Below are 23,498 nucleotides of genomic sequence, written 5' to 3'. Positions count from 1 at the left end.
GAAAATTATTTAATGACATCTGCAAATTTATGGAAAAATAAGTTCGAGTTGAGATTAAAAACATAAAGTTTTTCGAAATTGAAAAATATTTATGTATGTTTTTTTGGCAACTGACGAATGATTAATATAAAGAACAAAAGTCGTCACGACTGCCAATTTGTTGCTTCTCAAACTGTGTGATTCATTCTGCACTGAAAAAAATGTTACTAAAGATGCTAAAAAAGTACAAAATGCAAACAAAGTACTTTAGCGTAATTTTTTAGGGGTTATGCAGACAACAGTACATAGACTAAAAAAGTACGTCTGGCTAGTCTAAATACCGGAAAACTGCATGAGTTACTTTATTTTGAGTATCGAAGGTTTCTTAAATAAAATGTTATGTTTTAACAAGTGTTTTAAAAATAAATAATTCTTACATTTAAAAGGATATAATTAACATCTTAGAGTAATATATGAAGAAAATATACATGCACTCACACTCGTACATAATTCTACTTAAGAATTGATATTTCAAAATATGTATACTTTTTCAAAAAACAAACAAAAAAATACGTTACAAATCCATTTTTTATCCATCCCAAACAAAGAAGAGCAAACTAAACTAATTTGCATAAAAATTTCAAAAAAACATTGCCAAAATACCAAACAAACACTTTAATCAAACCAGCCCACTGTACTCTAGGGGCAACAAAATTAAAGCAATTTATAAACTGTGTCTGGCAGACAATGTAAAATCAATAGAAAACGCCATAAGAATCGATTGAAAATTGATTAAAAATTTCAAAAGCAAAGACAGCATGAAAACCGTGAGAACATTTTCTCAAGCAATCTGCACAAATGTTCGCAAAAGAGTTAAAGAAATCGCTTGGCTGGCTGTCTGTCTAATGGATGGAATTGGGTTAAAAAATTTGCATATAATTTGCATAATTCTTGAAGGAAATTAAATGTATGAAAATTTATGCAAATTTTTTGTAAATGTCTTACACAAAAGACAAGAATTCAAATGTAGGTATGCAAAATGTTCGGCTCTCTAACCCCTTAAGGAAAAGGAAATTGTCATTGAGTTTGATTATAAAATAACTTCCCCATGGTTAATGACACTCAGTCACAGCTACGGAATATGACCCTAACACAGTAGGGTGACCGACAGAGAATGTTTTTTTTTATGGCTTAAGGTCACTGCACCCCTACGGCTCACCTAACGCCGGCGTTGTGTTCTCTGCCTATTACGAATTTATCTCTGCACATGCGCAAAATACTTACACACAGAGAGCAAAGGTAAGCAAGGATCCTCGTAGTGCATAATTAACCCCTGTTGTTACTGAATAGTTTACGTGTGTTCTTCATATGACATCATCACAACCAAGAAAGAAAAAAAATAGAAAAATAAACGTGCCTCTTCGTGGTAGGGATGTATTTCCGTAAAGTCCATTTAAAAGACAATAGCAATTTTGTTGTTGTTGTTATTGCTGTTTTTGGTTTTTAAAATTTTTGCATTCTTTGAAATGTCTTCACTTTCACTTTTCTTTATGGCAAATAAAAAGAAAATTTACATAATTTTCTTTTACTTCAGTCAGCATCATTATGCTGATGATGACGTATGAATGATCATTATGCAGTTTGGCTGTTGCTTTTTATGCAAATTAGTTAAAAGTGTGAGAATTTTCCTTTTCACATTTTCATCACTTTAATCAAGCCAACCAAATAACCAACCAACCATCATTCAAACAACCCTTTTCAAACATTATCAAAATTATGCAAATTTTTTTACATTTTAATAGATATTTACGATCATCTTCTTATATTTTCTTTTACATTTAATGTAAATTTTAAACCAACAACTTTTTAATAATTTGCATTCCATCACATGATGCCTGCCTGTTTGTGTTAAAGAGCAACATTTTATTCTTCGTGCAGTTTTTCCGCATTTCTGCTTTTGAAAGAAGATTTTGCTTTTTGTATCTGCGAAAATTTTGTGATCGTGAGAAAATTTTCTTAATTTGCATAATTTTTGTTTTTTTGTGATAAAAAATAAATGCGGGTTTTATAAGCCTATGTGTTAAATGTCTTTTTAAAATGTAACAAGGAAGATGTTTACGTGATCAAACAAAGATTGTGCTTTTCCTGCTTGATTGTCGTTGTAATAAATTAAAAATTATTTGCTAAAAATCGAAAAATTAACATAATTTGGTGAGAAGTGCTGGTTAGAAAGAAACCTGTTTATGGGTAAAAATAAATTAGAGATTATTTTAGATACAGGTGTCTAACAAGAAATTCTCTCATATATATTTAAATTTCAATTAGATATTGCCAAAAAAAATATTCTAGAAAATTAGAAACTAAAGGTAGGGTTACACAGCGTAACCAATTTTTTTGATCACAAATTTGTTTGACGTGTTTACTCCTCTTACAAGTGTTTTGTAAGATCAAACAGCATCAAAAAAAAAACAATACTAAATTTTTTGTTTTGAATCATACTAAGTAAAATAAGTTTTTGAAATAAATAAAAGAATTCAAATGTATTTTATTTAGTGGTTAAGTCTTTTTCGTCAAATATTTGTCATGTGTGACCCTACCTTTAGTTATCCTTCTGTTATCGTCGGTGAAATGACTTTGATGTAACATTATTTCAAACTAAAAACAAGTAAGAAAGTAAAGTAGGTCATATCTATCATAAGTTGGTCAACTCGGATCGCCCAAAATCCATTTATGATCCGAATGATAAAATATAAACAGTGGTTGAGAAGATCTACAAAAAATACGCTTACGTAGGTTATATCTTTTACTTCAAGAGATATTTAGGTTAAATATTGTATTTTTTTTTAATTTTGCTCGATCTTTTTCGTTATTTAGATATGGAGGTCCTTCGGAAGGTCAAATTTTTTTTCAAAAATTAAATTTATTTTAATAATATTTACCATGTCACAAGCGGAGCGAAAAATTCCATTTGAAAAATAATTGTTGGGGCATAAAAACATGCTTTAATTTTTTGATTTCAGCTAAGCGATTAGAAAAAATTTGACTTGGAAATTAGAAGGACTGTGATCATCCCTGTAACAAACAGTTGTATGTCCACAATAAAAAAAAATATGGAGGTATATTGATTATGTCATTCTGCTGAAATTTCTGTCAGTTAAAAATTCGATAGGGGTTAAACAAAAGTAGCCAGCTGGCTTAAATTTTCCTCAAATACTCCCTATTGACAAGGTTTGTTTGGTATTGCAAATGTCCAATATCGGCCTATGATTTCACCTAGCCTCCATACAAATGACACCCCGGAATACTGTTTGAACAGTCAGGAATATGTTGATCATGCTAAGTAATCTGTATTTATACTGTAAACTTAGTCCCCATACAAGGTCTTCATCAGAAAATGTTTTTTAATATTCATAATTGTCTTATAATAACATGATGAAATTGGACATAAACAAGTTTTATATTCATGTCAAGTGAACAAACTTTTAAAACCGATGACTTCCGATCGGGATGAAATTTGGACCGTACTATTGAATAGTTCTTTAGACAATATTTTTCAATAAGAAATTTGACATTTTGGCCAATCAAGTGTATCTTCTCATCCATGTGTAGGTAATAGGGTGATCGATTCTTCGACATTTTTTAGAAACCGGTTTTAGGATTTTTTCGAGAATTTTGCTATTTAAAATCAGCATATCTGGTTTACTAAGACATTAATATAGAGAATACGGATATCTAATGATAGATATTTCAAAGACATTTGCAACGACGTATATAAGACCATAGTAAGATGGACCTACAATGGGTCAAAATCGGAAAAAATTTGTACACAAAAAAAATTCAAAAAACAAAAAAAAAATTTTTAAAATTTAAATAAATTTAAAATAATAATCGAAAAAAATTTTTTTCCAAAAAATTAAAAAAAACAACTGGAAAAAAAATTAAATTTTGTTTACCTAAAAATATTTAAAATTTTGAAGTATAATTTGGTGAAAGGTATATAAGATTCGGCACAGCCGAATATAGCACTCTTACTTGTTAACCTTCACAAGGTCTTCGGGTCAAATTTGACCCCTTTTGAAATTAAAATTTAATTTTTTCTAAAAGTGAGTGGTTCTTGATATTTTATGAATTTTATTTCATATCAAATGTCAACAACTACGTTAGGTTTTTAGAAAAAAATTGGCATACATATCTATACATTTTTTTGGGGTCATATTTGACCTGGAGCAAAAATCTTGAATTTTTGTTACGCACAATTAAGTTAAATGTTTTCAGAGCTTTGTAGCACGAATATATATCTGTCTATTTTCATCATACCAGCTGAACATTACACTTTTATAAAAACTTCGATTTTTTTTCTTATCCTTCATAAAGTCTTCGGGTCAAATTTGACCCATTTTGAAATTAAAATTGAATTTTTATGACTTTTATTTGATTTTAAATGTCAAAAAATACGTTAGGTTTTATAAAATAAAGTTGCCAAAAAATATATATATTTTCTATTTGGGTCAAACTTGACCCGAAGATCGTTAACGCCAGTAAAGTTTAAACCCTTATGAAGGCTAAAATAACCTCTTAGGAGTAAAACACAGTTTAAATGCTTTGGAGTATATCGATTTTTTTAAGGTTAGAATTTTTAATACACTAAAACTCAAAAAAACACACTTTTAGAAAAAACCGGCTATTCAAGGAAAAAAACCCGGTTTCTTCGATATTCGAAATATGTGCTTTTCAAAAAAACCAAAACCGACTTAATCTAAAAAACCGGTTATAACCGGTTATTAAAACCCGGGCCGATCACCCTAGTAGGTAATAAGCTACTGTTAACCAACATAGTTTAGATAGCTATTATTATTTAATATTAAAAAAAAAAATTTTGAATTTTTTTTCAAATTCAAAAACTTTTTAGACTTTTTTCGAAATGGACCTAAGACCTATCCCGATCGGTAGACATCGGTTTTAAAAGTTTGTATTTTTATATTTTTTTTATATTTTGTTGTATATTTTTTTAATTTCTCGTACCTTGTTCAATCGACCCTATTCGTATTGTCTCCTGGTCTCAATCTCCAGGAGAATTATACTATAATTGAATGAATATGACTGGCTAATGTTGTTATACCAGTAGAGACCTGCGCCGAACGCCTAAGAGTCGATTAAGCCGAGTCGTGATATATTACTACATTTTAATAATATGACATGATAAGATCCCTTGAGAATTCACCAAATTATTACATAACCTAAATATGATATTGTTACGAAATTGTACTTGAATTCAAATATAACGATTTTAATGCCTGATTTAAAAGTAGCATAATGCTTTCAAATAACAGTGCTGTAATGGCAGACTGTAACATATCTGTGGGCATTGTTAAATAAAAGCTTTCAGTTGATTTGATCGTAAGTTGGCAACGCTGTATTCGAATATTCAGTTAAAGAACATTGTAGAAAGTACACCACAGATGGCGTATGATCTAGAATATTCGAACTTTGACAGTTAAAGAGCTTTCTAGATGGTAATGCAGTGTTATAAATAGTGGCAGAGGTTGCAGTCGGGAGTGAGTTGATCAGAGACGCTTTTCGAAGAAACATCATCTAAGTGCCTTAAAGTGTGTTGTGTTTTTTCAAGTAAATTCGTGTACATTATAAATTGTGTCTGTAATTCTGAGAATTTATAAACGTGTATAAAAAAACATTGAGTGGCTATTTAATTCTGATGTTGTTGTACATTTTAAAGAAATAAAGAGTTGTTACAATTTTCAAACTACTAAATGGTTTTTATTTGCAATCAAAAGTATCCGGTTTATTTAAAGGAAATAAACTAGCGTTTTGAAAAGGTTAAAACGTAACAATATTTTTATACCCTTCACCTTAGTAAGATATATAAGTTTGTCATTCCGTTTGCAATTTCCACAATATAATTTTCCGACCCTATAAAGTATATATATTCTGGATCCTTATAGATAGCGGAGTCGATTAAGCCATATCCGCCTGTCTGTCTGTTGAAATCAATAGAAAAAAATATTTAAAATTTGTATTTTGAAGTATAATTTGGTGAAGAGTATAAAATTCGGCACAGCCGAATATAGCTATATTACTTGTTAATTCTGAAAAAATTTCAGAAAAGAAATTCTAAAAAAAACTTTATATAGATGCAATTTTTTACTATACCAAAGGCACCAAATTGTGATAGAATTGGTTTATCACTTTATTTGAAATACGTATTTTCCAGTTTATTCAAAATATAACATTTTTTTTTAATAAAAGTAGTCGGATCCAAAAGCAAGTGTCATAATGACTACTTTTAAATAAAAATTGTCTCATAAATAAAATACCATTCTTTGGATTCTTTTTAGCTAAACAAATGTCCTGTGATAATAGCAATATTAACACTTTTTAACAAAGAACTAAATCTCAATATGTATCATGTTAATAAAAAACTCTTAGAATTCTAAAGTAATACAAAGAAAAGAAAAATCATCTTGAAACTATTAAATAAAATATATGACTGAATTCCTCCCTCCCCTATATTATGGTAACAAAGTGTCACAAAAATATTCCTGCTACATACAATTTTCTTTCTTAAGCAATAATTTACGATTTTCTTTCAAAACTAAAAAAGGACTACATTTTTATAAAATATGATTTTTGTAAGAAATTTTCTATGCACTTGTGGATTTTAATTTTTGGTTTCGTAATGAGATGTAGCAAAGAAACAAAAATAGTCATAAACATGTCCTCCTCCCTAAAGCAAACAATTCAAAAATTATAAAAGGATTCTCTACACTCCTGCAATACAAGATTCAAATTACAAAAGAATCCGTGCAATCAAAGAAAAAACAGGTTTGTTTTTCTATGATTTTTAAGCCTGAAATGAAGAAAAAAAATCAACTCTAAAGAAAACAAAAAATGAAATAAATATCGGGGTGAGTAAGAGTTTATACTCGTATGTAACAATAGGAATTTTTGCTGTGAATGATGATGACTTTGCCGTAATGTTTCCAAGTGCACACCCGTAAAACATAAATATTTACCCAACTTCTATAACAAAACAATATTTTTTCGGGTGTTTTGAAAATAGTTTTATTTTTTTAATCAAAATAAGAAATAAACAAAAAATGCAATTGTCATGAAGAGAAAAGCAACAAAATAATAAAGAAAAAACTGATTGCATTTGAAACAGGTACAGTTTTCTTGATTATTCACACAAACGAGTATGTGAATAATTGAATATACACTTGTTTTCCTAGGCGAATACTCGTACGTCAATTATCAGGAATGACCAAATCAGTTTTTCCCAGCAGAAGTCAATTGGATACTTTATACATCCCATGTAGTCTAGCGTGGATACAATTGCCACTTAAGTGTCTCTAAGTAATCTAGAGTATAGTCAATTTAAAATCTTTTACTAACAATAATAAATGTATCCTTAAAATCGGGAATTTTTCCAAATGATTGGAAAGAAACGAGGGTTAAAAGGTCAATAATAAAATAAGTGAGAAATGTAGCCCGATTTTCGCCATACTTTACTGTATAATTTCAGAGTACTTTGAACTAATTTGTCGAAATTTTTATCAGGTTTACACTGTATTCCGGGGTGACATTTGTATGGGTGCTAGGTGAAATCATGGGCCGATATTGCCCATTTTGAATATCAAATAAACCTTATCAACAGAGAGTATTTGTGGCTCCTTTCGTTTGGGCCCTTTAGTGTTTTAAAAAGACAGGCAGACGGACTGACGGACATAGCTAGATCGTCTTAGAATCTTATGAGGACCCAGAATATATATACTAATGTAGGTCTCAGACAAATATTTTGATGTGTTACAAACGAAATGATAAAATCAATATACCCACCATCTTTTTTGATTATTATTCCTTGGTTATCTGCTATTATTTGGTGGCGGCACAACTGCTGGTTCTGGTTCAGTGATGGACTTTTCGGTGCCTTCATCAGTTTTTTCCTCGTGTTGTGATGTGACTGCATCCTTTTCCACTTTGCTCTTGGTAGGTTCTTTGGCTGTAGTTCTATTAGCAATGGTAGGAGTAATGGCTGATTTAGCCATTATATCCTTGGATTTTTTCTATGCTCAACTTTTTGAGACGATCTGAACTTGCAGTTTTTGATAGAGGCTTAGGAGTTGTGGCCTTTGCAGTGAGAGCTTCCCTCTTAATATGAGTTTTCTTTTCAGCGCTAAATAATCACGAGGATGATGATGGGACAATTACTGATGTAGACATTGTGTTCCTTGAACGTTTTGGAGTTGTTTGTGCTGACGTAGAAGGTGACAACGAAGATGTTGTCTTTACGGGCGGTTTATTTTCTTTCTTAAGTTTATTTATTTCTTCTAAGGAAACATTGGTACCGGCAATACTAGCCGGTCGTGGTTTGCGTGCAGCCGGCACATGGACTTGGCACTACTAGGCTTTGAGTTATTCAAATGGCCACCCGGAACGCGAACCATCATGTCTCTTCGTGCCACTGCACGCAGAGACATGTTTACTGTAACCATTTAAATAGTGTTACAAGTTTTTTAACAATATTATAGTCACAGTAACCATTTACATGATTGTGGTAACCATAATATGGTTAATTTACGATTCACATGATTGTATCAACCATATATATGGTTACAGTAAACAAGCATATGTTTGTGTATGGCTTCATTTTTACTGTGTGACAGTTCGATAACCTTAATGTGTTACTGCTAATGCTATCTTTAGGTAAGGGATACAGTTTAGTAATTGGTTGAAGTTTCAGTTTTTATAGTAGCCACTCTAACAAGGTCATCTGAACCAGTATGGGTTTCTATAACTCGACCAAGATTCCAACAGGCGGGGGTTATCTCATCTTTCTTTAAGTTAGGTTTTTTAGTTTGCCATTTTGACCTGGATTGGGGAGAGAATAGGTAGTCGTTGGACCAGCGAAACCAAATATATTGCATGAGTTGTTGAATAAGAATAGATGTCTTTTGGTGTGTAACATCAGCTTCATGAAGTGCATTCAGAGGCCTACCGATTAAAAAATGGCCTGGAGTTAGATAGGGTAAATCGTCAGAGTCAGCTTGAACTAAAGGTCTAGAATTCAAAATGGCCTCAATTCTTGTTAACAGGGTACTTAGTTCCCAATAATTGTCTTTAGGTGGTAGTTCATACTTTTTACTGTGGATTCCCAAGTACCCCCAAAGTGGGGTGCCGCAGTTGGATTGAAGTGCCATTGAATAACTTTTGAAGATAAGAAGTGCGAAACATCAGTATTAAATTCATAGTTTCTTACCGAGTTGTAGGTTTTTTCAAGTTGTTTAGCAGCTTCTTGAAAATTGGTAGCATTTTCACTATGAACGTGACCACAAAGTCGTCTTCTACCAACAAATCTGTCTAAGACAGCAAGGAATGCATCGGTGCTTAGATCATAGCACCTGCTTAGTCCCAACCAACTTCATAAAATGGATAAACAGCATTAACACGAAACTTTGCCATTGTTAGCTATGACCTTTCCTCATATTTTTGGCAACATATGGATTCCGAGCCAAAAAAAACTGCTCATCTTTTGAGGCATAGAACGAATCAAGCCAATTTCGAATACTCTGTTCTGAAGTAAAGCGTATCCCAGAGAGAGCATTCTGCATCGATCGAAACAAATAGCACAAATGGATAAGATAAGACGGGTGAGGCAAATCTTCCCAACCAATTCTTCTAAATAAATTTAATAGGTATTGCAACATGTGGCCGAGCGTTGTCATGATGGAATATAACGGTTTCATGTCTGGCCGCATATTTTGGGTTTTGGGGTTCCATGTGATGGTCTGGCCATATTTCATTAACTCATAATAGATATGACCCATCAAATAGAGTGAATTATTAGCGCCATGAAAATTTGGCTTTTGTGTCAATTCGTTCGATTGGTCGATATTCACATAAGATCTCATACGCTTCGGGTTATTGTAATGGATCCATTTTTCATCGCAAGTAATGATTCGGTGCAAAAATAATTTTCTTTTACAGCGTTCAAAAATAATATCGGACATAAAAAATCTTCTTTCAAGGTCACTCGGCTTTTAAATGAATTCCGCTGCTCGCAAACGTTTCAAAATTGCTACTTGAGTAGCTCCCAATGGTTTTGCAAGCTCTTGTTGAGTTTGACAACAATCTTCATGGAGTAATGCCTCAAATTCTTGGTCTTCACATTTTTTTGGCTAGCCTGGGCGATCTTTGCCTTCTGTGTCAATGCAATCGGTGTATTTCAGCGGCACTTTTTTCAAATTAAAGAAGTAAAGCGAAACTTCCCGCATATGACGCTTTGTTTACACTATAATGTACAATAACAATGTGAGAATAAATGACAGATATGTACACTTCAAAACTTTTAGAAATTGTTTACCAAAACTAAGTTAAAAGAGAAACATAGAGCGGAAACTAGAAAAATTACTAATCACACATACGAGTGTTGTTTTTGTTTTCACATAGTTTTTTCAACTGAGTTAGGTCTTTGACAGGAGACTTTCCGCTCTATGTATATTCTCTATGGTTAAAAGTCGAACGTTTCGATAATGTTTGTTGGGCTTTCATTGTCTGAAGCACTTATCAGAGTCTGAAGTAAGTAACAGGTCCAGAGGATTGTGTTGGTGCCCTACAACACATGAAATATTAATTTATTTATTTGCTAGTTGCGCAAGTTAATTGTCCACGTCAAACAAACTCAACATTTGGGACATCTGTAATCTGAAGGCTCGTATGGAAATGTTAAGAAGAGTTGTGAATACTAACAAGTAAGACCAAATTATACTTCAAAATAAAATTTTTAAATATTTTTAGGTAAACAAATTTTTTTTTTTTGGTGAAAAAAAAATTCGGGTAAAAAAATATTTTTTCCCGATTTTGAATCATTGTAGGTCCAACTTACTATGGTCTTATATAGGTCGTTGCAAAGGTCTTTGAAATATCTATCATTAGATATCCATATTGTCTATATTAATGACTTAGTAATCCAGATATAGGTCAAAAATCGAGGTAGTCCTGGTTTTTTCCTCATATCTCAGCCATTTGTGGACCGATTTTGCTGATTTTAAATAGCAAACTTCTCGAAAGCATGTCTGACAGAATTATTGAAGATTTGGATCCCGAAGATATCTGGGGTCTTCAGAAAATTGATTTCAACAGACAGACAGACGGAGATGGCTTAATCGACTCCGTTATCTATAAGGATCCAGAATATATATACTTTGTAGGGTCGGAAATGAAAAAGGTAGAAATACAAACGTAGAAATTCACGAAGGTGAAGGGTATAAAAACACTGCTAGGGTGATTCTAGAGGACGTTCGTTATGGAATAGGTAAGGAAGTAGAAGGAGACTTTTATTATAAGTCCTTTCTGCATTTTAGTGGAAAGTTAGTTTCCTAATTTGAGAATTAATTCAGACAACTTATTCTGAATAAGATCAGAAGGCTCAGGCTTGATGGCTAATTGACCTAGCTTGCTGGCTGAAAGTACATATCCCAAAGCTGTTCTCAATGATTAATGATGAGACACATGTATTTTCTAAATTTTTTATAAATATTTATATAAAAAAAACACATTAATTCCCCAAGGAATAATTCAAAAACCAATATCCAAGTAGTTTCCGCTTTAAAACAAATGTTTTCTTAAATTTTTCAAATTGGCAGGATATGATAAATATTGGCAAACAATTTGGCAGTAAACAAAGATCATGATGACATTTCATTACAACTTTAACCCTTAATAAATTGTTAACAAAAAATCAACAAAGTTGGCAAATATAAGGGTTTTATTTACATTATTTTATTGGTTTTTCATACAAAATAAACAAAGTTCATATTGAACTCGTTTACAGCAAATAAAATCTCAAATTACCAATTCCCTGACAAACACTTTGACTTTTATTGTAGTTTTTTATTTAAACATTTGAGAAATTTTTAGCTAAAAAATAAAAACAAATTATTTTATTCTTTACATTTTGTGTCTTTTTGTATAAGAAAGAATATTGGTTTGTATTTTTCTATAAAAATTGACATTCAATACCCGACTCACACTTTAAACTCGCGTTAAACTTCATGCCTTTTCTATTCTCCATTCTCTATTGTTTAACCAAGTGTACACGATCGTCTACTTGCGTTTCCTGCACGAACGTTTCAATTTTCCTTTGTTGTTCTGATTGTTTATGCTTCGCATTTATTTTGCTGGTACTTACTCGTACGTTGGAATACTTGGATCGTGGCTGCTTGTTTGTGTCCGTCTCTTATACGTGTCAGACATACGAACCTACTATATTCTTATGGCAAATGATCCTTTTGTTTTCTCTCCTTTAACTGAAACAAAAACAAAACTGTCACATTTTAAAGGTAATTTTGTTAAGGTTCTTTAGAATTTTAAATTGTTGTTCTTTTGCTGGAACATTTTTCTATTGTTTTTCACTTTCATTCCTTCCAATTTGAAAAATGTTCGTAATTCTATAGAATTTTGAGTTTGTATAACATTTGACCTTTTGATTTGAATTGTATTGGTATTTAATTTGTATTGTATTGGTATTTTTAATGTCGTTTATAGCGATAAATTTAAAATATTTTCATAAAACAAGTGACAACTAAAATCTTTGAACTTCGCGGGTTTTCTAGGAATTCTTAGGTTATGGGAAACATAGTGTGTGTATTTAATTTTTAATTAAAATCAATAGATCGCTGTAAGAACTGTTTTCTCTAAAGTATTTATCTTATTATATGTTAAGTTCAAGAACTTTAAATCTTTGCCAACAAATAAGCTTCGTAAATAATTTTTATTTTCCAGTATTTAATACTGGTTGTACTGAAAGATTTCGTTAGAAACATTTTGAAAACTATTTCGAATTCGATTAGAAAAATCTACAAATGTTTTTCCATAATTCGTATAATTTCAATACAGCGTCGAATACAGTCGACAGATTGCGAAACTGAATGGTTTTACTTGTAGCTGTGAGACTGAGATCAACGAAGTGTCTCGGGCTCACTTTCTCCTGGTTCTGATCTATACTCATCAGTTGACATAAATCCAATACTGGATCTTCATTACAGAAAACAGAGATGGCTTTTAGACACTATACAGGATCTTATGTTACAAAATCCATTTGAATACAGTAGCTAATAATCTTTCCTTGGATCCCTTTAACCATGGATCCAAGGTTATTGGACCGATGTGAGCTTCCCACCGCGGGTGTAGGAGCTATGACTGCTTTTTGGTGCTAGAGATTAACTCGTAATATTCACCCCATCTCCATTGTTGTTCGGAAACACTGTGTCATTGGTGTCTTCCTGATCAAAATTCACGGTATCCACGTCAACTGCTTCAAAGTATTGACCCACCAATTCAGAATTGGTTTGGATTTCACATTGAGCAACTGAAAAAAGCAGATTCGTCGCAAGAAATATTGTGAGTTGAGATTATGCTCCCTTGCCGTTGCCTCGGTAGACATGTAGAAAAATTGATTCGAAATAGTACAAATTTGGGCATCACTCCCAAAACGGCACCAGCGATTCTTGATTCAGATGATGTTTTCAGGTTCGAAGATCCTGGATACCATGGACCTCATTCCTGGTAAGAATTTAATTCAGTTAAATTCGAAGTTGACTAGAGCCTTTATCTATAACCAAGAATATAAATTGGCCCAAGGACTTATCCTGTTGGATCGATGGTGAGGTCACTTATGTGAACATGTGCTGACTGTGGTTTGAAACCCAAAGCAGGAAAAATATCGTTGGGTAAAAGACTGATATTTGTGCTAGTGGCAAATTTCGGACCATCAATTGTATCTTAGTGATAGCAATTGGCGTTTGTTTTCAGGAAACACACACTTGGACTTCTATCGACCGGGAGCTTTTGAAGTCAGAGATCGTATATCGGACTGGATTGCCAGGCCGTATGTTGCTGCTTTGATAATTGTCCTGGGGTTGTTAATTGATTAGCTAGCTATGGATGTCAGAGATTAGATAGCCCGAGCTTTCGAGCAAGGGGGTCTCTGCATTGATTTGTGATGTCAATGCACCAATTGTGTATTCCTTGCAAGTCACAAAATGGCGGTGATAGACGCATTGATTCTATCCAGTGTTGAGAGCACCGTGAGGTTGGGGTTTTATGGCAGGTATCCACATAAATCTCAGACACAAAGACGGTTCGAACAATGTTTCCTGCTTCAATGGGTAATAAACATTTGGTAAGGTTGTCGTCCATTATTAATTTACAAATATATCGAGCCCTTAGCGCCAAATTATCGTAAGCGACATTTTCCAAAAAAAATTTTATTGCAAAAATTTAAAATTTAAATAAAAAAAGAGGGAAATAAATCTGTTACTTCAAAATGGTTAGATTGGTTTGAATGAAATTTCACACGCGCAAAGAAGAAGTGTTCTCGAGTTTAAGTTCTGAACGTGGACCTCATGGGCCCACTAGGGCCGCGACCACGGGTCTTCAAAGTAGGACACCTCTGTTATATTACATTTTTAAAATGATACTATTTCTTCGCTTGTGTTCCGATTTCAAAAAAATTACACACATGAAATCTTTTCATCCAGTGCTACAAAAGACCTAGTCGTAGCTATCAATTGTCTCTTACAGCACATTTGAAAATTAAATTTTCAACATTTTTACCCAACCTACTCCAGTTTTTTGATAACAGCGTATCCAAAGATTTTTCGATTTTCTCCAGTTTTCCTTCATTGGACTAACAACATACGTATGTGTCAAATAAGAAAAGAACTGTTTAAAAATAATGACTAAGTCCAAAGTTATATGCATTTGAATTTAACAAATTTTGAAAAGCCGATTTTTCGCTAATTTTTTTGGGAAAAAATAACTTTTTTTCTTTTTAAGTTATCACAAAAAATTTCTAAAAGGAAGTATAAGGAATTTATACTTTATGAAAGCTAAGTTTTCATAAAATATTTTAAATGAAAAAAAATTAAAAATTTTTGTTACCGAGGGGACCAGGTCCATTCAAAAAACACCTATTTTTTATGTAAAATTAAACTTTAGGGCAAAAATTCTCAAATCGCATATTCGATATCAAAATACAATAACCGATTTTAGATGGCCAAATATGCTTTTAATTATTTTGTAAAGGATTCCGATAACTCCGACCCTGGTATGAATATTATAGCCAAAAAACTCAAAATTTTAATTTTTGGGATTTTTCAACACTTTTTTAGAAATTGCGGGATTGCTGATAATAAATTTCAAAACTCGTTTTTATTTTTCCATTTTAAATAGAAAATTTTACATAACTGTGAAATTTCATTAAAAACTATTCATAAGTAAATATTTTATTTCAATTCGAAAAATTTTTATCTATGCAAAAATTCAATAAAAAATTTTTTTTGTCATATTTTTCAATAAAGTATTCCATGAATTTTTAATTGTCAAAAGTTATAAATATTTTTGAAAAATAGGCAAATAGCTTGAACGATATTATAATATATTGCATCATAAAATTTTTAATTCTATGGATAAATTTCAAAATAATCGAAAAAACCTTCTGCTGTAAAATTTGTGTGTTTGTCGCTTACGATAATTTGGCGCTAAGGGTTCGATATGTTGAACAAATACACCTCCTTTTTTTCTTCTTTTTCTCTTCATTGTGTTGGATCTAGAAAAATAGGATATGGGAGGGAGGAAAAAGGGAGTAGTGTATGTGGACATTCCATGAACTTTTCTACATTGAAAATTGTAGGAAACACTTCAGCGGGATGATGGGAAAAGTATTATCAGATATTGACAACCAGGTCAAAACAACATGCTCGCTGACAGTTTTGTCTAAGTTGTCCAGATGAAAATTAATATTCAATCATTTCGGTGAAAAATTTTCTGGTAATTATACAAAATATCTACATACAACATAAATCAGATTGTCTACTGGATTTTAAAAAGCATTCAATCATCTATAAACCTGTGTAGTAAAAAGTTGATTGTATGTTTCAGGATGAGCAAAATTGACAAGTGTAAATACTTAAGGAAATTTGTGTCCTCGTTTCCAAAAAGTTATCAATATTTCTAAACCTGTAGCTCCAAAAGATCTTAATAGATTACAATTCTAAACCAAACCTCCTGCTTTTGATGCAGGTAAATTATTTTAAGGTTATTCTACTAGCTTCCTCTTTGGCGAAGGTTGTGCAAGAGATCATTCTTGGCCTCCAAAAAAAAGAGCAAATTGGTTAAAGAGTGTCCCACATGGGTTCAAGAATGTCCCACTTAGTTGATCACCATCACCATTCTGATGTTATGTTGATCACTCCAATAAGGACACTCCTTAAAGGAACCATATTTCTTAAATAAGGCAGCAGACAAGGACTTGAGGAAGGCTTATCTCATATGAACTATAATTGACCGCTACTCAAATGATGACACCATCTCTTCACGGAACTAAGTAGAAGATATCATCATATCCTGAACATTTCATATCGGAATATCCTAGACTAGCACCAATATGAAGATAACAGCTAGGAGTTGTTCAACTTCAATACAAGATACTACGATTCAGCGATTGTATGTAAGTCAGCCGTTGCATCCAACTCGGAATTTTTGTCCGATCTAGAATCAGTAAATCCTTTCAATTCGAAAGCCGGTATCTTTCATGTCAAGACGAGAAGGAGTTTCCGGAAATTCTACAGATCAATGTAAAAGTATTTCTCTTAGTGTTATTAGTTAAATTGTCTGAACCAGTAGATGGTTCCAGAAGAATCACTATAATTCCAAATACAGATATAATTTCAAGAGCAATAAGTGAAAAATTTTGGCAGTTGTTGAACCACATTATTTGATGAAAATAAGAAAAATCTCAAAAACCTCTGGAGAAGCCTTGCTGAAATGAAACGCATGTCTTATGAAGAGATCGTTGCCAGTTTATTAACTGCCTTTGAGGTTGAGTTCCCTAAACGGGTGGATGAAACACAAGACAAGGGCATTGTCATCTACTCTTAATATACATATGCCTCTATAATGCTTATTCTATACCACGAAATATGTCCTTATTTTGTAGCAAGTAAAATGAAAATTCACATCAAATTCGTCAATTGTATTTTTAAGATTCCTCTCAACTGTCAAACAGCTTGATGTAAAAATCTTCAAAAGCATTGAACTAAAAAGTCTGTCTCAAATATTTCAACAATTTCCAACACATTTCAGCAACTGTTACAAGGCTCATTATCAGAAACCAGCCCTCTTTTTAATTAAACATAAAAACTACACCTACAAAATTTAAACAACAAAAAAAGTAGCAAAACTGTACCCTTAAAAACTGATACTGACATCCAATTAAACTCAAAACTAAAACAAAAACTCGCAATTGCAAGAAAAATCCCACATTTAAGCATCTGTTTAACATTTACGAGTGCAATGGCCGGCCATTCACAAAAATATATGAAGTTGGGAAAAAAAGTGAATAGAAACTAAACTATCTAATCTACATGTTGCATTTTATCCATTTAATGGCTGAATGCAAGCAAGACTGACTAAATGAATGAACAAACGAACGAACGAAGGAAAGAAATGTGTGGCACAGGATGCGCTCGATGGCGCATTACATTTGCGCAAGCGTGTTGGTAGAAGATACTAAAACAACAACAACAACTATGCATATGTAGCAATAACTCAACAGCATCTTTTTTTTTGTTTCTTCTCCAAGATACGTTACGCTTGTCATGTTCCCAAAGAATAAAAATGCAGACGACAACATTTGTTGTCTAAGTCAGCCAAAAAAAAAACGAGCAATTAGCCCGGATACGATTTCACATGTTTGTTTTATCAAGCGGCATAAAATTACAAATCTCTATTCCAACAACAACTTAAAAGGACTAAAGTTTGAAAAAAAAAATATAGAACATTTCAAATTTGACAAACTATAGAAAGAAAGAAACTCAAGTGCTAGTGTTGATTTTTGTTGAAACTCTCTTAAAATGAGATTGCAGCCGGGACTGACTGGCTGTTATCAGTGAACAGAGCGTTACGCAAAGTAGAACTCAAACTATCACTTATTATTGTTGTTGTTTGTGCCGTTGTTGCAAGACAAACATCCAATATTTGTAAATACAGTGTCTTTTTTTATTTTTTATTTTCGTGTTTATATTTTTCCTAGTTTTATTCAAACAAAGCCATTTTTTTCGTTGTCTGATTGCACTATTTTGTTTGAAAAGATTGTGTAAATTTTAGAAAGCGTTTGGAGTCAGTTGTGTCAAAGAGTAATATCAACAAGTATGAATATTTAAGTGTGCAATAGATATAAAAGATCATAAGGAATCAAAAACTATCACAGTAAAAATGACTAGCTTGTAATTGTTTGGGTAAAGTATGGTAGCTCTATCCGGTGACAAGTGATGGACAATACTACATACAAATCGTTCCAAACATGACCTAATTCTAAGAACATTGAGACTCCTTGATGCGGGCACCATAGGAAGATGCCAAATAAGATTCTCTATTGGTCTTGCTTCTTGGCATGACCTGATGATTAAACTGGTTCTCAATATGGCTTGGTACTTTTAAACCATAATTGTCTATAGATCTAAAGGTATTGATGGATTGTAGTCTTAAACCAAAGTCTCCCAGCTTTAGATGCTGATAAGAATTCTCCATAAATCTAGCTTTCTCCTTACCAAAAGCTGTTTCTTGGCCTCCACAGCCATATAATCAAAATAACGGAGGCAGAAACATACTCCTTAAAGAATATTCCATTGAAAATAGTGAAAATCGAGAATAAAAACCTCAACTACACAAGTAACTTAATGATTTACTCCCTGAAATAGTTTACCAACAAATTGCTCTGATGTCATATAAATGTCCTCGGTTTTTATATCGTTAAAATAACAAATATTCAATACAAATAGCACATGTGGACGCAGACAATGAGTAGAGGAAGGCTTATATCATTGGAAATACCATTGACCGCTACTCAAGTCTGGGACTGGCAAATATTTCTTATCCCCAGTCCCAGACTACCACAAATATGAAGATAATAGCTGGTCCATGAAACAGTAAAAATCAGTACGATAGATGAATGCAACTAATGAGTAAAAAAGGACATGGCAGAATTATTGAGGTTTTGTCAAATTTATTGGTGAACATTAATTATTGCAGATCTAATATATAAAGGTTTCAAAATAGAGAGAAGGGTTGGTGCTGGTGGATATATTGAGAAGTTTTGATAAATTTTAGATCCAATACGCATCGCATGACTTAGTTACTTAATGGGGACAATCACCGGACATAGTAGATTCGGGAACCTTGCTGGACGTCCATGGCTTTTATAGATCTAAATGACCAATTCACCTTCGTTCTAGGTTTTCCCTCTCATCAGGAATCACAAAAGGATTACGAAACTTGATGTGAAGACAACCTGTTGAATTATATTCTATGCAAAAGAGAATCGCTCAATATATCTATAAATGAAAAACTTTTGCCATTTTTTTGGATTCATTATACATATCTGTTTTTTCGTCTCTAGATTATTAATTTTCAACAAATCGATTATAAACCTTACTATTTAATTTAGTGTTGTATCCAAGACCGTAATAATATATATGTATATCCTCACATGAAATCTCTTCTACTTCTTTTTGGAGGTTCACGGAGTTTACAAAAGTGAAAGGTTAACAGGAGTGACAACAATGCCTTACACAGTAAATAATTTCACATATGTTATTAGATAATAAATCCAGATTGCAATGCAATCATCCATCACATTCGAGTGACAATTTTAATGTAGTACTCCAAAACGTTTGCAACAAATCGGTTATAGTTGTTAATCTGTCTACTAGTTTATGGGTCCATTGTAAATTCCTTCAACGATAAAAGAATTTTGGTAATATGTGCTCACAATATAGAAACAATAGTACCCTCCCACTTATTATCTACCATAAATCAACTTAATTCTCCCAATGAAGCAAATGATATCCTCTGGCTTACAACCACTGATATCTTCTAATCTATCGGGGAATTGTCGATCCAGCCCCTTCTGTGGCATTGCAGTCCCAGGCAATGACAGATAATATGCTTTAGCGCATCATTAAATCCTCTTCGACCTCACACTTCTTTCAATTGTCCGCAGTTCTGTCCTCCTATTTGCTAATCCTAGCACGTGTGCAATGACTCGTAACCATAACGATTATTACCCTGATACTACCTAGATTCCATTTTGAAGAATTCTTTACATACAGGATTTGTTAAGTCCAATATAAACCTTCTGAGCCAGGCGCGGATCAAGGGGGGTTAAAACCCTCCCTCTCAAAACCTAAAAGATTCAATATAAAAAAAAAATGTTACTTTATTTTCTCCCAAAAATTGTTAACCATTAAGTTAAGCACTACTTCGGACAGATCCGATTCGTACCTTGCTCATCCGCAATCTTCTTACAGTGTTCTAATTCCCAACAAAGTCTTTCTTCATATTGTTCCCTCAAACCTCTCTAACAGTGAAGTTCTAGCTTGGATTTGACCCTGTAACCACAATATAAAGCTTTTAAGATTGCCATAAATACAACCTGAAATAAACTTCATTCTTTCCGATTGAAAATTTTCAATATCTCTCATCATTAAGTATATCCTTCTTCAGGTAGAAATGAACATCATATCTATCAATTCTAATAAGAATTCTGGTCATTAAAGCCAGTCGAGTATCTCCCTAATCCAACCCCCCCTTTCAATTGTGATCCTGCATCAATATTCAAGTAACTAACTAAACAAAAACACATTATTTTAATTTGGGATAAACAATTTACAACTTTTTTTACAGGAAACACAGTCAGTCTAAGTGCATGAATTAGCTTCGATACTATGGGAACTAGACGTTATTTCAATCTCTTAAAACAAAATAAGCTCGCATCCGTAATGTCCAATTTGTATGACTAAATTTGACCAAAGGCTTGGGTTATATTGGCTTTGAGGGCCGCTGTGATTTGTGGTTTATTGGCATAGACCTTCGACTTCGACCTCACAAGAAAAAGTCTAACGGGGCCAACTCGCATGATTTCGGTGGCCAGTTCACATCACCTACACGTAAGATGACCATGCCCTCAAAACGCTGGTCAGAATGTTCAATGTGACATGAGATGCTGGCACGTAGCACCGGTCCTATTGAAACGGACCAAAACAAGTTGGTAGCGCTCGCCGTTAATGATGGCCTGGCCACCAGCCATATCAAACTTTCCAAATTTGACAATTTGGTTTTTTGACGTACACATTCAATCAGAAATGGGCCTAACTGTAAAAGCGCACGGAACGGTGGCCATTTTTATAAAACAATTTCAGCATTTGCACGTGTTGTGACACGCTATATCCCTCCATGGTGATTTGGCAAACCTAATTGAATAAATGATACCCAATTCGGCAGATGTAACTTCAACAATATGACCGCTATCAAATGTCAAAGTTCGGAAATCCCTATTGTAAGACCCTTTAGCACTATAATCTTCATTAGCTCTTAATATTATGCACTGATACAAGGTTCATGGCTTTTTCGCGAATTACTTTTCAGTCTGAGACCATAAAAATGTCTAAACTATACGAATGAAATAAACACGATCAGTTGTTAGTTGTTCTGAGAATTCTATACCCAAAACATGAGAAAAGGCTTTACAGATTTCCATGCTCCTTTTGAAAATAGTAAAAACAATTTATTTTGCTGATCAGTTTATCATATTCAGAAATCAATACCTTCAAATTTTGTGAAGATCGGTCCGTAATTAGAAACAGTTACCATATTTTTAGCATTCCAATAGGTCCATCCATATTCATGCACTCATATAATGAAAATCATCCGTTAATGAAACTCCAAACCAATGAACTCTTTTAAATTCCTGGCATGTTAAAGTATCAAAAAATGCATACACAAAAATACATACATACATATGTATATATTTGGGTTCTATTTTTATTGATAATTTTCATCCATATGCGTGTTTCACTAATGTGACCATGAATTTTTTATTTCACAAATACTTTTCATGTGTGTATCTTTTTTGTATCTGCATCTTTTGCAGGTTAACGACCCAAAATCTAAAATGGAGAAACAGATAACAAAAAGCAAAGATTATTTTGTCAAAGAGTCAGGTTGTATAAGATGAAACTTGATTGGCAACAAAGCAAAGAGAAAATTTTGATAAAAATAATTAATAAAAGAAAAAAATTTAAAAATATCTTTGAAAGCCTAGTGACATTGACAAATACTGATCGTAAAGGATCGCTAGATCACAAAACTATTCTAGTTATGTAATTGCAAAACAATTGCTATAATTAAAAGGAGACTTTAAAATTAATTACGGTCATTAAAAAATCGAAATGAAAATTTCATACCATATTTGAGAATATTTCTTTAACCCCTGTTAGTGTTTGTAAATATATTTTCTTCTGTTTAGTGTCAACGATGCTGCTCATCTTATTGACAACTGTCAAAATTAATCATGATTTTTTTTTCAATTTAACAGTAGAAATAAAACCTTTTTGTAATGAGTCAAACAAAATAAAAAAAGAATTCACACAATTTTTCCTCAACACTTGTCAAAATAAAACTTCTTGTACTTTTTTCTACAAAAGAAGAAATGTATAAAATGCATAGTTTATGTTAGAGAATAATACCTGTCAAAGTGACAGCATCAGCACACTTGAAATTCTATTATAAAAACGTCTATTCTAGTCTTCTTTTGGCTTTGGCAAATACTCTCACGCGAGTACAAAAGAAAAAAAAACGTTTCTTTGCTTATTTCTTTGTTTCTTTTTGTTTTATTTTCGTGATGAAAAATCTCTTGTCAATATTGTACCATTTTTTCTTCAATTATTGTGTTCTTTATCAAAATTTTATTTTACTTTATTGTTTTGTTTAAATAAACATTAACACTTGTGTTGACTTTGTTGCATTCGTTAACAGAAAAATATTCGTGCATTTACAATATTTTGGGCAAAAAAATAAATTCTTATTTTTAGTTTTGTTTTTCTCCAATTTATGTATTTGTTTTAGTTTGGAAATGTGCATTATCATAATATTTGTATATTTTCTTAAAAGAATTTTCAACACATTTGTTTTATTACAAACAGCGAAGAAGAAAATGTTCAGTTTTTTGAAACTGTATTGGAATCAATTTTGGCTGGTGTTGAATACAGTTTAATTCACTGCCATAGTCAAAAATTGTGGTGGCATTTTGTGGAGCGACAAATTTCAATCAATAATTTTTGGTTTAGATATACGATTCTAAACGGCTGCGATTTTTTAATCTTTTCGCCATTAATAGTGCTTTAGATTCTTGGATTAATAATATACATAATGAAAAATTGTTATGCAAAGCTGCTTTCGAGACACCGAATTTTGATAATAGAGTAAACTTTAAAAAAAAAAATACATTTTTCAGTTGTTATATATACCTCAACACTTCGGTCAGAAGTGCAAAACGAAAGACATGGAGGGACTTTTGTAGCGGGCTACATCCAGAAACAGGACGGGAGATGGACCACCAGTGGACATGAGACACTTGAAATGCTCATGAACACACACTTTCCGGG

The sequence above is a fragment of the Calliphora vicina genome, chromosome 5 (genome assembly GCF_958450345.1).
Source record: "Calliphora vicina chromosome 5, idCalVici1.1, whole genome shotgun sequence".
Taxonomy (NCBI): domain Eukaryota; kingdom Metazoa; phylum Arthropoda; class Insecta; order Diptera; family Calliphoridae; genus Calliphora; species Calliphora vicina.
This window is presented reverse-complemented; position numbering follows the sequence as displayed.